The sequence below is a fragment of the Acromyrmex echinatior genome, chromosome 3 (genome assembly GCF_024713525.1).
Source record: "Acromyrmex echinatior isolate Ae372 chromosome 3, ASM2471352v2, whole genome shotgun sequence".
In the NCBI taxonomy this organism is placed as follows: domain Eukaryota; kingdom Metazoa; phylum Arthropoda; class Insecta; order Hymenoptera; family Formicidae; genus Acromyrmex; species Acromyrmex echinatior.
Genome location: NC_141854.1, coordinates 3,407,413 through 3,422,178, shown reverse-complemented (window position 1 = coordinate 3,422,178; position 14,766 = coordinate 3,407,413). Strand labels below are relative to the sequence as shown.

Here is a 14,766-nt window from a genome sequence, read left to right as displayed (position 1 = left end):
GTTTCAGTAACAATGGATTTTTTTCCGGAAATAAGTTGTTAGCAGGAAGAAAAATACTAAGGAGACTTCACTTTCGTAAATAAAAGTGAGCCAATTTTACATTTTGAGTTAAGTCTCTCGACTACTTCGCAGTACTTTGTAATCCTGAGCGTTGCGAGTACGCTGTAGATTAGATAGAAAAAAAGAAATCAGGAAGGAAGATCTTTCTTCCTAAAAGAAATATTTTCATCTCCGATTTCCGAAGAAATCACGAATCTGAATGTTTAAAGTATATACAATTTTTAAAGACAAATAAGAGAACAATTGCAATGCCATTCTATTGTGCAGTGTCCGGTTGCAAAACAGGATATAAGGACGTAGAAAGGAATACGGAAAGAAATTAAATTCCTTTTAGGTTATGTGTTCTTCTTTAACCCAACGTTAGCCTCCAAAGGCTCTAAAATGGAGATTCAGTAACCAATGTAATTATGCAGACAAAATTGCCTTCACAGAGGGATTACGTTCGTGACACTTTTTCCTACAACGCACTACAAAATTCACAAACGCTGCGACTGTCGAGAATCGAAACTTAACTCGAAACGCAAAATTGGCCCATGTTTTGAGGTCTGGCTAGACTGAATGGAGTCTCTTTTATAGTCTTCCTTCCAGTGCTGAGTTCAGATTCCCACTCGAGTGTCACTCAGGTATCACTTCATCTTTGTTGTTTATCGTACATTAGACAAGGATGACATGACACCTGTGGAGCACCATCCAGGTGGAAATCTGAACACGCCTCTGGTTGTTAGCCTAATGTCCAATCCCCAATCTGGGAGATTCAAACATATATCCACTGATATATGAGACCTATAGTTTAACGCCGGATCGGAACGGCGCTGCTGATCAAAGGTTCTCTTAATCACCAGGTCGAGCTATTTTCGGCTTCTTAAACACGAAAAATCGCGTATGTGGGCATAGGTAGGATTGAACCTAAATTTACAAATCGCGAGTCAATCGCACCAAGCGATCGACGTTTATAATTGACGGTTATTTCTTGCTAGGTAATTGGCAATTTATTCATAAATAATAAAGTAGACTGTATATTTCTGAAAATCATATATATTAAAAAGATGTGTAATAATTATCTAAATAAAACATATTACTTTAAAATATATTACTTAGAAATAAGCGAAAATAAAAAATGGTATTATTTGGATGCACAAAAATTCATACAGTCGAGAAATTTAATTTTTATGATCACGAAGAGCTTGTTCGTTTATATTAGAACAGAGCGTATTCATTGTATAAAACAACAATTCTATAAAATTAATGTTTATTTTCTACAAACAAAGCTCTTTCTATAAAAATTTTCTTTGTACGAATATTTATTGCACTCACTGTTGTATATATAACAATAGTATATGTGTATCTTACATTTATCTTTTTAATTATTTTAATTATTTTAATTATTAATGCTTTTCACTGTATTTTTATTCCAGCGATTAATGTGTGTCTGTAACGTCAAAAGATATTTATATGTATATATTTATGTATAAAAAAATATATATAAATTTAAATTATTAAATCAATTACTTAAATTGCTTAAATTATAATTACCATATAATTTAAGCAATTTGTTGAAATTTCTTATTTGCAACGAAGACAATATAACGATAATTATTATCTCGTTATTGATTGATGACGTGTAATAAGTGATAATTAAAATGGTCTAAAATTGTTCTTTTCATGACCAGCGAAAATTACGCTTAGGTGTCCGCGAAATTATAGGTATGCGAATTACTTGCGTTCTTCCGCGCTCTTTTGCGAGTGCATATCGCGCTGCACACGGACGCAACAATGCACTTCGCTTCAAGTTCAGGTTTCGCATTGACGAGGCGAATTCTGTATGAGACGCACCGGATGCCGGCAGTGGCGTCTTAATAAGCGGAAATTCTAGTGACCTTGACGCCTCCTTACCGATAACGACGATAAAGATCACAATGTTCAGAACGATAATAAACCATCGCTAATGAACACTTGCGCTTTTATCCCTTTCTTCAATGCCACAGGAGAGCGAACCTTCATCGGTAAATTAAAATGTGTGAAATCGGTAATTTCAAATGTGTGAAACTAACCCCGACAGCGCTCGAAATTTTTATGTATTTATAGGAAATACGGTACTCAATATAAGTTCGCTAGAATATTATTAGTCTATTAGTCTATTACAGATTAGCTAAATAGAGTAATAAAAATTTTTGCAATTTCTGACCTGCGAAATGTAATCGATTCACCGTACACAATTACCGATTTGAATGATTCACTTACCTGTAACAAAAGAAAAATATAATTAATAATTATTACACCATATTAATACAATTTATTAAATTTAATTTTATAAATATATAAATAAAATACCATAAATAATACAAACAATTCCGAATACTAGTAGGTATATCATTTTTATGACGACGTTATTTTTATAACGTAAACCATATTTTCGGTGATTATTATTCTAAATTTTAAACAACTTTAAGTATTAATTATCTCAAATTGTTGCAACAATGCATTTTATGATCGTTATCTTAGCCTAAGTATAAACGAGAATCATTTTTAATAAAATCAATTAAAATACTTGAAATAATTAATATCAAGATAAATAGTATATCACGTATATCGCGAATTGCACTGAAAATTTTTATTGGCATAAAATTATTTGTCCAAAAAAAAAAATTAACGGAAGATTATTTGATAGTAACGCCGCTGAATCATCATTATAGTATTTGTTCAAGTAAGATATGTCACAATCAACGAAGTCGTTTTCGTTTACCCTCCCCTTTTTCACTTGCGTATTCAATCCTTAAATATATCAATGATCACTAACCAAGAGTACCGTAAAACATCTCAAATATGGACGCTACACTTGAAATGCCAGGCAAGACATCTTAAAGTACAAGCTGGATCCTGTCCAAGCATGTACTTTAAAAAAGTGTCCTATGAATTGTATTTTTTGTCGCGCCGTACGCTTTGGAGTACGTATAATGATTAATCTCTTGACAAATGGAAGAAACACTCCTCTCTCGATAAAGTTTGGATCCCTATCATGAATAATTCCAATTTAAATTCGATATCTCTAGTTACATATGACTTGAATATTCTAAATATAAAGTTTTCTCGTACATCGTGAAATCTAAAGGACATTTTTAAACTATATTTGCTTAAAATTTGTTTGAAGATTGAAGAATACGGAAATTTCGAACCAGAGTTAGTATTAGCCGCGCGCGAGAGCAGCGAAGGGAGAAAAAGGAAAGGAAAACGTGACCGCGAGGCTTTCCAGGAGCAACCAGAGATGTACAAGAATGGTTAGAGGTCATCAACATCGCAACACCATCGTGTTTCTGACCTCGTTGACTGCGCACGCCAGATGACTCAGTAAACAGGAGAGCTTCTTCCCGGGTGTGCACCCAGATGAAGTTCCATCGGAATTGAGAGTCTGAATGCGTTCATTCTCGTGCCAAGATTAAACCTTGGAAGATCAAACCTTATTTTCTGCTACAGGTAAAATACACTTCGATATTGTATAACTCCATAATTGTGTTCTTACGTCAAATACTGTGTCTAAAATCTAAAATCTCATTTTGTACGGTTTTTATTTAATCTTATTTAATTTTATTTAATTTTTAATAAGAATATGTACATACGCGTATGTATATATTTATCAACCTTACATAAAAAATAGTTGAGAACAAATAAATCCAGAATCCAAAATCTATTTTAAGCACATACCTATTTAAACTTCATTAAAACATATTAGACGATATCTAAATAATTGAAATAAAACTTACGTGTTATAAATTTAATATGTCTTTGATTCTAAGCGCTTTAAACATCTGTTAAAAGTATTGCACAAAAAGCTATGAGATTACATAAACGACTAATAGTATGTGCATATTTTGAATCAAATCGGAATATTGTAATGTTCTTACGAAGGAACCGCTGATCATAGTCATTAATAACGTGAGGTCTTAAAAAAAAAATGATACTTCTTTCGAAACAAGAAGAAACGAAGCAGGGACCACAAAGCGATATTTTAAAGGCGTAGCTTTAATCGAGAAAACTTTTTTGACACATCAGCGCAAACCGCGAGTCATGCCACTTGCGTCCAGCCCTAACCGTTAGTTACGTCCTCTTGCCCATCGGGTTTAAAGTGACTCTCCCTCTTCACCTCGTGTGCTGCAATGCTCCCTTAATCTTTTTTTTTTTTTTTCGTTGGCATAATTGCATATAATAATAGCTTTATTCACGAGCGCGAGCGTAATAACGTTTTAATGGCACCGCGCTGGTTTTTACAGTGGCCATTGTGTCCTCTCTGGACACATAATGATCTTCTGATTTCACACGGGTTTTATCATTAAGGTCTCTTCTCTCGCTTACTTTCCGCATCAAAAGTGGAACTTGATTTTATACAGCGTCTTAATGGCTCACGCGTTTCGCATTTTGTATCCCGTAATTTTTCTATGGAGATGTCGGAAGAGAAAATTTATGCGTTTTGCGATTTGTATAGCGTGATAACGTGAAGAAATATAACAGTATAAATTCTTTTTATTTCTCAATAATTGACGAATAATGACAGGCGCACGAAATGTTATATCACTTATCCAGTAATTTTTATACTATACTTTCATTCTGTACCAATTTTGTTAAAAATAAATGTATTGTATATAAAGCAAATGATATGACGTTTTGTGCACCATCTTGTATATAAAAGTACTTAGAATTCTTGCACCCCTTGTTAGAAGTTAACCATATATAGTGTGTATTAGCGGTAATCAGGTAGTAAGCGCTTACTAGAAAGGACTCGGGCGAGATTTGTTTTGGTAGTCTCACATTGACGCGTTTTTTCCTTCTCCGAGAAATAGATCACTCGCTAATTGGCTTGAAAAGCGCGGCGGTTCCCGCTTGCCGATCGTGAGAGGCTTCGAGAGATTGACGTTACGATCGAATCATAGCAATGTTCGCACACTCCGGAAGATCGACACGGTAAACGCGTGTCGTCGGGTCATTCAGTAATGCGATCGAAAAAATGAACCCTATGAGTTCTTACTGCTGCAATAATTGTTCCTCGAATATTTCGAAGAAATGATAAAATCAATATATCAAATATAATATTTAAAAAAATAATAAAATTTTAACTGCAAATAATAAATACAAAAAAGAAATTGAAAATGTCAAACCTCACTTACTACCGAGGAATCTTCTCTTTTACGAATATTTACAAAAAAAATTACATATAAGTTTTAATTGAAAAAAGTTAAATGTTTCTTATTAGAATGCTAAGATTTTTTCGCGTAAGCTTTCAATTTAGGGGAGAGTTGAAAAAAATGGGATCAGTTGAATATAAGTAGAATAATCGAGGCTACATTAAAAACAAAACTACGCATAAACGTCTGAGCAGCGACTGTCGCTAAGTCTGCTGTAACATCTTGTTGAGAACACATCTATGATAGAAGTTACGCCACAATTTAAAAAAATCGTACACCTCAGTAAATATTTTTATTCTTAAAGTTTTTGTTTTACTATCGTATATGATTGTCTGAGATATTTGATTTCTACTTATATAGTAAGTGTAGTTCTTACTTAATAAAGTCCAGCAGATTTTTTTTGTTTATGTGTTTTTGTTATCGTATATTGTAAAAGTTTTATTAATATGTAACCAAAAATGTAGCTTAAAATACATTAATCTTTATTTTAATAATCTTAGTCGAATTACCCCGGTCCCGGGGCTAGTTGAATCAGATGGAATGCATTAGAAAAATGCATTTTTTTCATATTCGTTATTAGTTTCCCCTTATTACTAAAATATTATAAGGTAGTCAAATGTACGTAGTAACTGGTGTAGAATTCATTTTTTCGATAAGTCTCTTAATTTCGTCTGTAAAAATACGAAACTGAAAAATGAGTCTATTAGCCCCGATCTCCCCTACATACTTGACCATAAGCGTATGTATCACAAAAGCCATGCCTCGTCGAACGACTCGGTATAAACGAGCTGCGTAGAGTTAAGAACCGTGGGACAGTATATCAATTTTGCATTTTACTATCAACCAACACCGGGTTGGATCACCTTTTGCGTTCACAGCTCGAAACAACGAGCGCACCCCGCGCGGATAACGTCCAGTTGAGTTTCTCAAACTTTCACCAGACTCACCCAACTTGCTTGCATAGACCATCGATAAGAACACGCAGCCCGGGAAAATCGTGACTCCGATATCGGCTCAGGCAGCTGAGTCGCGGTTCCGCGAGGCAACCATGCGCGAAGTGACATCGGCATATGCCGGTCTTTCGCGCGCGTATACAGCGTTTCTCTGCGTGATTACGTTTTACGCCAAACGCTCGCTCTAACATGACCGCGAATACCGGCTGGATCGAGAGAACAGGGAACGAGAAGCGTTAATGGTGGCTCGTTGAGCGCGTTGCTTCCGGGCTTGTTGGTGCGCTTAGTATCTCGTGATAGACAAATCTAATTTCTACTAACTATATCTACTTATATAAAACATAAGTAGTCCCTAATGAGCAAATCATTGAACAGTGTCGTGATTGTACAATATAATACATATAATGTGCGATTTCAATGAAATAAATATTAAATATCTTCACATAGAAATACCTCTTAGAGGTATATCTCTTCTTAAAATGGAGTTACGTTCCTTCGGTTATAAATTGAATTGATCATAAGATCGAATAATAATCATATAATACTAAATCGCTTACTTTTCTTTTTCTTTTTATAATAATATATTAATCATTCTTGATATAAATAATTACAAGATTTTGTGAAAAAGTATAAAATTAATGTTCATTTTCACTAATGTAAATTAATTTTAATCTCGATTCTCTCAACTTATTCTTCATCCTTTTTTAATTCTTGCAAGTCAAAAATCCGTAAATCGCGAAGTGGTCGAAAGTAAAGAGATATGACTAAACATGAAAAAACGCGTTAATCGAACGACAGATGAAAGAAATTTATAGTCTACAGAAATAATAATTAAAAAGAATGAAAGGAAACGCTATAAACATGTTTATATTATTAAGAGCAGTTTCAATACGCCTATACGAAATATATTCCTTCTTTTAATATACATCGTAAAGTCGAACGAAAAACAACATTTATGGATAGAGACTGTAATAGCCACCGGTCTAATAGTACACGCGACGTTAGTTTTTCAGAGGAACTTCGTGCGAGAGCTATTACGAAAGCGTGAGAAGGGTGAGTTGGTACTGGTAGCTCTTCGCCAAGGGCTCGCGCTAATTACGTCATTATGCGGGACAGGGTGGATGGCTCTAACGAACCTGCTGCGCTTCGTAACGTGCTCGTCCTATGAATAGTGATGAGTATATAACCAGCAACCAATTACGTAGCGTTATAATAGTAAGCCAACTTCTCCGCGTTCAGTGATCCCTTTTGCATAATAATTAAAAATATTCGAAAGCTCTTTGAAAAAAAAATTCTTTCCTTCTTCATTACCTTTGATTCGAACATCAACATTTTTTGCAATTAAAGTCGCAAACAAAGAATTGTAATGGCAAAAAGACGAATACAATGTTTAATGTAATAACATTAAAATATTATAATCAAAGTGGAATAAAATTAAAATAAATATACGGCCTGTATGTGATATAATATTTTCTAACTATTAGGTCATTTGAAAAGTATCCGCGGTTTTTTGTTCAATTTTTGAATGAAAAAACCGCGGATACTTTTTAAATGATCCAATATATACATTTGTATAATTGTGGAATCTGTAGAATTGTGTGTCATGTAACTTCCATATTCTATAGCCAAAACTATTCTCGAGGAAATTGTCAATGTTTGAAGTCTAATTGACTGAGAAATATTTCCTTGTAAGAAAATGAGCGTTCATATAGTTATGCGCTTGGAAATGAGATTTCTACAAGCAAGTTAATCGAAGATTTCGAAATTTCTCTCTAACCACAGCAGCGCGAATCTATCGAACGGGGAGTGGGCCTAAATACTAGGTCGGTATCTATATCATTGTTGTAAGTTACGATACGCGCGAACGTATCATTATCATAATCGTCAGTGGCCCCGCATACGGTCCGAAGAATCGATCAGAGATTCTCGAAGAGGCTTGTCAGGGGCCTAATCGCGATAATGGCCCAGAATCACTTCGTGACCGCAGAAACGGAAAACGTCTCGTCCGATCTGAGACGAGAAAATGGAGCCGAGTTGTAGATCGATCGATCGCCCACACTTTTATGCGTCCATCCTGACGCGGATTGACCGATCATTGAATGCCAAGCAAAAGTCTGTTGCGCCGCACGCCTTTATCGTCATTGCAAAATCTCGATGTGATTATAATGGACAAAGCAGTGCTTGCTTGCGAAGGGCACAGAGCTGCATTAAAAATGATTTTGCATGATGCACGATAACAAAACTGAATTGTTGCAGCATTCTAAACAGTTGCGTTTCTCGCAAATCTTACGATTTCTATTCGAAAACATTTGCCACACCCAGCGCGATTATGCAACAACAATTTCTGCAAAACAATGAGACTTTTATTCATTTCATTTTAATACTTGCATTCAAGAGTAGAAAAGAGGTAAGTTGAGAGAAGCTGATTCTTCAATGGATGGAAAAACAATAATCATATGGAAAAGACCGTACGGATAGGAAATGCTGCAAGTAGACGTTAAAACGACGACGGTAAAGCGGGTGGACCGTAAAGATAAATGCAACGAGATAACAACAACAAAGTAAAAACACTCATTGCTGTACGTGACACGTAGCAATTACTCTCGACGCAATAAAATCCAATCGATCGTTTTGCATTCTTCAAGATTTATCCATGCCGACTACCTATCTAATTAAAAAAGCTTTTTTGTCCCTTTATTGCAAAACGGAAAATTATGCATAACGTGACAAGCGCAATATTATTTTGCAATAAGGCCAATTCAATGCGTTAACGCAAACATATACAAAAATAAAGTAGATATTAATCAGAACGTGTATAATTATCGTATAAAATATCGTATAAAATATCGATGAGTCTCTTAGTCGAACTACATATTCATTGCTCCCAATTTAAAGCCAGTGGTATTCAGTATTAAAGATAAATAAATCTCATTAATAGACTCTATACAATAACAAAAGATTATCTATTAAACTAAATTTAGTTCCTATTAAACTAAATATAATTCATGATCCATATGATGTTAAACTCAAGACATAATGATTATCCGTAACGAAGATAAGTCATATTTATCCCATTCGGATAACAACGATCAAGAATTGATCTCGCATCGCAAAATCAATTCTTTTATAACTTCTAACGACTACTAGGTGCGACTAGATAATGTACTACAATTACGAAGAATAAGCACGAAAACGAAGTCAGAAGGCACGAAAAGATGTACAGTGGAAGAGGAGAAGTAGGCTGGACCAAGAGGATTACCCTCTGGATCGTTAATAATATGGCGGGTCTGTGGGTCCCTCTTCAGGTATGCCGGTCTCGAAAAGCACCTTCTTTCACGGCGAAACGTTACCATCATCGAATCGACCACTTCTAGGCACCTTAGCCTCTCTATGCGTCTCCCGACATACACGCCTCCGAGCACGAGCGCGTTTAATCATAGTTTCGTATGGACCATACGGCACGAATAACGAACATGTATGGGGCAATCCAAGTATAGACTCGGGGACTCGAGGATCGTAGACGAGAAGTGGGGTCGAAGAATTCGAGGCGAGCGAACTGGTCGGTGGTCTGGATTTTTACGCGAATAGAAGAAGTACCGGACGATGGGGCAGAGAGGCGAATAGGTGGAAGGAGGAGAGAGAGAGGAGGGGAAATGGGCCGCGTTAGTCACGAGAGGTGAATGAAGCGGCTGGCTGGTCACTCAAGACCTTCTCTCCTCGCAAACTCATAACTCCGGACAGTCATGAACGTCGCTAACGTGCGGATCGAATCTTTCCGAGAAAAGTCAAGAGATACGGCGACACGGATCGTAATTGTTTGGAAAACATTGATTAGGAAGCATAATTCAAAGAAAATAACCTTTAAAACTCAATCTTTAAAAAAGAGAAAAAGGAGAGAGAGAGTGTGTGAAGAACCTGTTCTATGTATGCGATAAGACTTGGGGATTTTCGTTCTTTTAACATTTTATTGACGCATCGGCTGGAACGAATCAATCCAACACCGGATGTTCATTAAGAGACATCATGGTTCTCAGCAAGATAAATTATAAGCTTCGTCGGATTATCCGCTGATTAGCAAATAAGACTTTAATACCTAGTAAAAGTAATATAAACCTCAAGATGACTCGCGATAAATCGCACCGCTGAAAGCACTTGCCAAGCTATTCGCAATGTAGGTACAAACCCTTATTTTGTATAGTAGGAATAATTATTTCCTCAAACAATTCGAGACACGAATAAAAAGAGCACGAGTTATATAAAGAAAATTGGATTTTATAAAATATCATAAAATTTTATAAAATAAAGTATGCCGCATTTATTATATATTTTTATTTATTTAATGTCTGCGACAATTGGTGAAAATCATATTATTCTAATAAAGATAAGCGATATTGCAGATATTAAATTGCTGGATCCAAACAGAATATATAAAGAATGATAATATCGTAATCATGCTTCTGAGAAAAATCTGATTATCTCGAGAAATGGCGCGTTTTGTTCGATCTTGGGTTTTAACTTTTTCTAAACTTAAAAGGAACAGCGTAAAAAAAAACGAGACAGGATGATCATGTCCTAGCTATCGTCAAAAGAGGAAAGTTAGGGCTTTACCAGAGTAGAATAACAAATGAACTGCTGGGACTTAGTGGGCCTGCCAAAGTGCCGCATCGAAGTCGAAGAAAGTAACGCTGGAACCGGCTCAGCTGCAGCATACTAATCGTTCTATGAAGGACGAAGGGAAAGGAAGACCAAAAAGAAAAAAGAAGCATCCCGAAAAGGGGCTGGAATACTCGATGCATATGGAAAACAAGATCCTAGAGCACAATTCAAAATTCAAGAATTCAAAAACAATCAGAAAACACAACATGTGAAACGATTTTATCAGAATGAAATTCTGTTCATGTGCTAATTTTGACATTAAAATGAAGTACAGTACAATACAGATGTTAGATTATATTGTTGAGCTTGAATCTCTTACTACGAGGAATAAGTGAGAATTTAAATAAAAAATAATAATTGCTGCTGCGAGACTGCGCTAAACAGATTGACATTTACGAGCCACCCGTTAGGCAATGGAATTTATTTCTTGTTTCGGCGGCCATACGCCACTTATTACGGCTCTGTGTTCGAGGGAGCGCATCCACTTAGTGACCCGTGCAGCCGAAACTTCTTGAGAAGAGATATCCACTTGGCTGGCCGACTAGCTCGATCCTGGCACGCGATGTAGTCCAGGATCAAGATAGTTGCCAGGTTGTATCGCGTAGAATTATATTTGTAAGTAAACGTAGATAAGTCTAAAACACGAGCTTCTCTAATGACAGTTTAAAGGAATTGCCTACATTCCTTCGCGCTAATTCGCAAAATACACGACGTACGTTTTTCCCCCGAGATTTTCTTCGGAGAAGAACGAAGGAATCGCAAAGAACGTTTACGAACGCGAATTACTTGCAAACGCAAATCGTACAGGTGCATTTTACGGCATTGTATATCGTGACAGGCTATTAAAAAGGAAAGACCACATCATGAATTTCTTTAAACCAGCCAGTTAAACGGATTGGCTCGCGCAAGCGCGCGTATGTTAGACTTTATTTTGATTATAATTCGAGATTTCCAACTAGCGCGTGGTTTTGATTCCGGTTTGACGATGACGTTCGTATAACTTAACTGCGACGAGCTGCGAGTGTGACGTGATCGCGAAAGGACGCCTGCTTTTCATTCCTGTGTCTAAGTTGTATTTCGAAAACTCATCGAGAAAGATCTTCGATAATCATTACAAGAATGATATTCGATGATTGATCATATTGAAATGTCTCCTGACCTTTATGTTCCTCGTTTCTTGTTATCGTCATGATTATTTCTTATATATATATTATATATATATATATATATATATATATATATATATATATGTATATATATAAGAGTCACAACAGTTATATTGAATCATGACGTTAGGAACGAGAAATTTTTGTTACGTGCCATTTGTAAATAAAGATAATTTTTTTTGTATAAAAAAATTTGTCTTAATGGCTTGAATATTTTTATAACAGTATCATGTAAAATAAATATACATGTAAGATAAAAATAAATACATATGTATATATTTGATATATATCAAAACTATTCAGAAATATTAAGAATGTTTATATAAAAACTCTATATTCTTTGAATATTATAAACAAAAATAAATAAAACACAAAATAAATAAAAAAAATGAAGAAAGAACTGCTACCATCCCATTTAATTTAAGAGAAAGAGAGGGCATACTTTCAAGATACAGGCCGTGACTCAAGGCATATAATCAACTTTTTCTTCAGTTCTTAAACATTACGATGTCAGAGTATTTCAATGCCAGAATATCGTCGAAGATCACCGACATGATGGTCGAATCCAGATACAAACTATGCATAGAAGGGGAAACTGTAGAAGGAGAAACTATAAGAGAAGAGTCCTGATACGCTCCCGCTGATTCTAAATGACGCTTTAAATACAGAACTCCCCACGAATCTCTCACACACGGTTGTAAGGTAGCTTTTTTCTATGTCTGATGTCAGAATATCCACTTAGAAAAAAGGGATAAAAAAGGAGAGATTCCTGCAATTATACTGCAAGTGGCTACGAACTGAGCGATAACTTTGGGACTACCTATTTGGGTTTCACGGTGCAAGGAACACGTACAGTGATTAACGAAAAGGTCTTCAGAAGCTTTTGCTAGATATCAGTCTTTATTGAAAAGAGAATGTAATCGGATCGTTTTCTAATTAATTATTGATATGACTTTGATATTACACTTATAATCAATGTAATCATCAGCGAATATTTACTGTTTTTCAATAATAATATAATACATTAGTTGATTCACTTTTAAAGATTATGAAAATACCTGCAAATTGAAATTTCAATCGGGTAGGAAATCATAATCTTTAAAAGTGAAAACGAGTATATTGTTACTGAAAAACAGTAAATATTCGCTAGTAATCACATCAATTGTAAGTGTAGCATTGAAATCAGTATCTAATAATACCTACACTGATTCTCACTTTCAGAGAGTATTCTCTCTCTGATTACTTTGAAGACCTTTAAGAATAACAATTCGTCTTTTTGACTAGATTTACATTATGTACGAATGACAAATGACGATGTCATCATTCATATGCAAACAATTCTCAAGAAGATACAGATGTTATCCATATGCATAGGACGTCAAAGTAGTATTGTAGTACACGTCTTCAAACTGAACGCATCATCGATTCTTAAAATTTATCATGACAGTTCTTAGCTTTCTTTAGCTTTCAGGACCAAAGCATGAATAAAGCGCAAAGTGCGCCGGTTCGAATACTTCACTTGTTTACGACTTTTTTTTAAATAGAGCTCGGAGCCGTACAATGCGAATACGAGATCGAGAGTACGGGTTTCGTTTTCGCATTATAAAAACGTGGATCCCATTGCGGACGACACGAGAAATGGGAACTCTGTCCTCGATTTGAATTTGCGGTATAACGAGAGATGGACGAGGAGCGAAAAAGATGAGGGAGAGATAAAGGGCGGGGCGTGGGAGGGTTTCTGTTCTGGACGGATAAGAATTACCATGCGAAAGGAGCTCGACCCTTCCAAAAGCTTATGTTTATTTCAATTATCATCGTTCCTACCCGCGTCTCCATAGGCGGATCGCTGAAATAAGAAGAGAAAAAAATAAAATAATAAAATAAAGAACGGTCACAAGGAAGAAAGGAGCGGCCCGATGACGTGGACGACGACAACATTTAATATTCTTTGCTGCTGAGTCGCTCTTTTTCATCCCTCAAGGCGGTCAAACGATATGTTAAATATTCCAGACCGAAGCGGTGACGTTCAGATGTGTCCTCACACCGAAAAACACGGTTCTCGATCTAATTGGGACTATACAATTGTATCTTTGCGCAAATAAAACGAACCTCGTTGCTCAGCGTTGTTCGTGCACTGATTTTTTTCGTATGTCACACTTATCACGGACATCGTTAATAAATAATTCGCTGTAATCCGAGAGACTGTTCGGCTCGGTTTTACTAATTGACTACTCTTTTATGCGATTTCGACGTCTCTCTACTCGGATTGTATACAGGTGAACAATAAAACCGTTCCTTTTAATTCCAGGCAAACGAATCACATCTAAATCTTTGTATATATAATACTTATTATGCATCATGACTGTTAAATGCAATTACATTGCTTGGACTTAATATATGGACACAATGTGAAATTAAAAGAGAAAAAAGTAAAATATTTATTGTCTACATGTGTAGCTATACACGTTATCTAATAAAACTCACAAATTAAGTAACGTTTCTTTTTGAGCTGCTTTCAAATTTGGCTCATATAGTGCTTTTCATTTAGTATTGGAATATAGAATCACGTAGAAAAGGATGTAAAAATTCAGAAAAATTCTAATGTTTTTTTTTTTTTGCAAAGAGACAATCTCACAATGATACTTTCTTCAATCATTGCTTCAATATTGCTTTTCTCATATATCCTCGAAATCATGGAAGATGAAAAATTGAAATATGGTTTGAAAATAAAATAAAATAAAATAAAATTTGATTGAA

General features: G+C 35.4%; 1 protein-coding gene across 1 annotated transcript in view; it reads right to left on the bottom strand.

Annotated features, from left to right (window-relative positions):
- N (neurogenic locus Notch protein) overlaps positions 1-14,766 on the bottom strand; it is a 294,834-nt gene that overhangs the window by 203,450 nt on the left and 76,618 nt on the right. The gene's annotated exons all lie outside the window — the stretch shown is intronic.